The sequence below is a fragment of the Rhynchophorus ferrugineus genome, unplaced genomic scaffold (assembly GCF_030347505.1).
Source record: "Rhynchophorus ferrugineus isolate W39M unplaced genomic scaffold, kcgeb_rfMv2 rfM1, whole genome shotgun sequence".
Lineage (NCBI taxonomy): Eukaryota > Metazoa > Arthropoda > Insecta > Coleoptera > Curculionidae > Rhynchophorus > Rhynchophorus ferrugineus.
In genome coordinates this window covers 50,240,492-50,244,553 of record NW_027472580.1, presented here as the reverse complement: position 1 = coordinate 50,244,553, position 4,062 = coordinate 50,240,492, and positions in this window count along the sequence as shown.

Below are 4,062 nucleotides of genomic sequence, written 5' to 3'. Positions count from 1 at the left end.
TCTTCGTAAACAATGTGCGCCTTTCTGGCACAGCGTCAGTGGCTATTGCGACTTCGGTCCCTTTCTAGGCCATACGAGGGAGGTCCGAAATAAATCCATATATGACCCAGGGAATTACTTCTTAGAACCATTTGGGAAATACTCATATTAATTTCTATTTATTTACAACCATATTAAAGGCATTTGTAATAGTATTTCTATAAGCAATATTTTTAACCACTTAACGTTCTTTTGGTTTTTTAATTTAATTTAATTTTTGAATTTTAACTAGCGTTAAGAACTACTTGAAATATAGTGTTCCAAAATACTACTATAATCATATACAATATATTGTCATTTACAAGCAAACTACCAAAAAATCATAAAACTATATATATATTACATATAAATCTATGTAAGCATAAATTGGGTACATTTTTGTCAAGGTCGAGGCTAGGAGGACAGAGCCAGAACGTTAAAAATCAGTCGAATGAAACTAGTAGAACCAAAAATATTAACTAAAAGTACACGACTGAAACAGTCGATAGTAAATAGTAGTCAATTACTTAACAGTCGAGAGTCGATTTCAGTCGATAGTTCCCAAAACTAATTTTAACACTATAAACTGCTTGTTCACTAGCATGGTCCATAAACACTCCCTTGAGTAGTCTTTTCAAATTGCTGTTACCAAATGAAATGCACCTACTATCAAGTTGCATTAACGATATTTCTTGGAACGTTTAGAAGCCTGGATTTATTTGCAAGTTACTGTTCTTGTTTAGTTTGATTATCTTTATCTCAATCAACAAACCCCTAAAACCAAAATATCCTAACCATTTTATCAAATCGAATAATTTCATTTTTGATGTGCTCCTTGAGAAGAAACACGTTAATCATATTTTCATATTTATTACACCACCTGAAATAGTACAAACTTACATATACAAAATTAAATTTATTTATTTTTACTTGCCTGTTGCTACAGTTGTTTAGTTTTATTGTATTGTGTGTTATACTAAAGGTAACATAAAAAAATGAAATTAAATTTAATTATAAAAGATGTAATTGTTTCAATATAACATTAAATGCATGAAAGTTATAATTGTTTTATTATTACAATATGTTTTCATCACTATCGATCAACTGAAAAAAATGTAAAAGAAATTTATATGTGGGTCGCATTTGTATAAACTGAGTTAAATGTATTTTAAGCTCATAAGAAATATATAATATTACTATATTTAATAAAATATGTTTTTATGTCAAGGACGTTGAACAAATAATAAAGAAGAAACAATAATAAAGAAGATTAAGTATTAAATTATAATTATATAATTATTAATTATAAATATAATTATTATAATCACAATTAAGTATTAAATATTAGTTAGTAATTGAAGATATTTTTTTGTTACAGCGCTATCAAAAAGTAATTAAGACAATACTTGTAACATATTTAAGTATTAACCGGCTGTTTGTTTATGTACTAAAAATTGGCTATTTATAATTAAAAAAATATAAAGTATTTAAGAAACGAGTCTGATAATTCAGGTTAACACAGTCAATATTCAAAGTCAATAAATAATTTATATAAATTCGATAAATTATATTCGAATATATATGCTATAATATTTTTTGTTTAATGCTTTTGAAGACATTTTTTTTCAATAACATACTGAATTGCGCTCTCTAATTTTGTTCTATATATAATGTTAAAATGTATATATTTAGATTAGATTTAGATTTTGGAGATAATTAAATATAACTTAATCCAGCCGTAATTATTGGTGTGATTGAAATTACTATTCCATTTAACATTTTATATTTCTTACCTTATAAGGCAGTGAGCCTTCCGTATCAGTGAGAAAAAAGGTTCTACAGCGGCATCACCAACGTACTAACCGCTAATTAAAATTTAAGAGGTAAAAAATAAATTAAATTTAAAAATTTGTGACAAAAATTTTTTCAATTTCAATTATTTCAATTAATTAATTTTCATGTACAGACGTTTATCGTAAAATAAAATTTTTGTATAGCTTATATACCTTTATAGTAGCCACTATATTTTTCAATCAATTTGTTGACTATGATTTAATTCAAAGCCTTGCAAACGACGTTCTGATACAATGGGTTGGAGAAAGGGCAATTCCTATTTCTTTAGTGTGTTTCAAACGGAATTTGTTCATATAAAATTCAAATTCTAATCAGTGATACATGTGTTAACTTGTATGATATTTTGTCACTTATTTGATAAAACCATAATTTCGTCATTAGTAATTTAGTAATTAACCCAAGTCCTGGTTACTCTAAAAGAATGTGTAAAGAATGGAAGATGTGTAATGAATTCATTCATGTTTAATAACGTTAGAAGAACATTAAATTACTATTTTTGATTAATATTAACTCATTAATATTGTTATTTTTTTCTTACAGCAAAGTGTTTAATTTATTAAATTGTTTCAAAATTAATTCACAATAATTTTTTATATAAAATAATTTTAATAAAATCTAACAATTAACAGCTTTCTTCAATACTATATCATTTACAATTAAAACAACACCCATAACATTACCAATATCTTAATGTCGATATTAATTTATTTTGTGTTTATTCTGTGTTGATATTTTATCAATTACAGATAACATAATTTTTAAAAATTAGTTTGTCAACAATTGTAAACATTTTATTTTGGAAAAAAACCAGGATCGATGTTTGGTACTATAGTTCAGTCGTAATGCTTTACGAGAAACCATCGTCAGGATATCTGGCGCCTACTCGCCCCAATTTCGAACGTCGGAACTGGGGAGCGAGGACAGTAGGGCGGGATCCAGAATTCTTATTAGAGGATCGACATTTCGTTAAATTACAATCACGACTGCTTTGACATAAACGCGCTCATTTGGTTTCGCCATACATAAAATGTATACAGAGTAGTTTCAAACGAAAATTAACCGAAATTAGTAATAGAAGTTGTAATGGTAATAGATAATACTTTAATACAGGTGACTGTGATTTGTTTTAAACAATGAATAAATCAAATTAAATGATTTCTGCTCCCTGTTTTCAATGCCTTAATATGGATGCTTATAAGTATTTAGGGACAACTGTATTATTTACGTGAAATAATCTCGACGCCTTCTAGAGTGATATCTTTGATTGTTAATGGCAATATAATAAAATAGAAAATATTTTAAATTGCACTGGCTCGTTTTCTAAATATAAATTAACGTATTTGTCATTTGTTTTAATTCAGAATTATATTAATTAATAATAACCGACGTCTTATCTTTTTATTGTAAACTTTTCTTATAAACTAATAAGTAATAAAATTTGAAATCAGTAATCGTTCCTTTCAAAAGGAGATTAATATCCCAAATTTGATAATACAGGGTTATTAATTAATATTATAAACAGTATATGTCTGTACCTAGTTAGATATTGTACCTATTGGCGAAAAAAACTATCAATCCAAACAACTGTTAGATGACTTATCCAAGCTGTTAACTTCGATGATTTTTCATTTCCCTACATAAAGCAACAGTTTTCTATTTATCACTGAACTTGAACTATTCGCTATATACTAATCATGGATCCCTGAAAATTATATTAATATTCTTAATTAGATTTTTTGTTTTTGTTGTTTAATTTGCAAAAATCTATCAATCGCTATTAGAAACTAGTGGAGATACTTATATATATGAGCAGTTGGTTTTGACTTCAATTATTTAGAATGGCGATTTTGGTGACAAAGAATGGGAGAGAAAAAGGAGGAGACAAAAAAATCACAGACAATGAATTGCAAGACTTACTAGATGAAAATTCATATATAACTGTCAAAAAACCATTCAAGCAGCATCAACTTAATAAATCAAATCTTTTCAAACGTTTACATAAGGAAGAAAAGATCCAAAAGGGGAAAAATGGCTACCACATGAATTGACTGAATATTCAATTACGAACCGTTTAAACATCGTGGTTTCATTGCTTGACAGGCCGACAGACCAGAAATGTCAAGAAATAGATGCAAAGTACTCTTGCATTACAACTCTGGATGACATAAATTGCAAGAGTTATGAAGAATA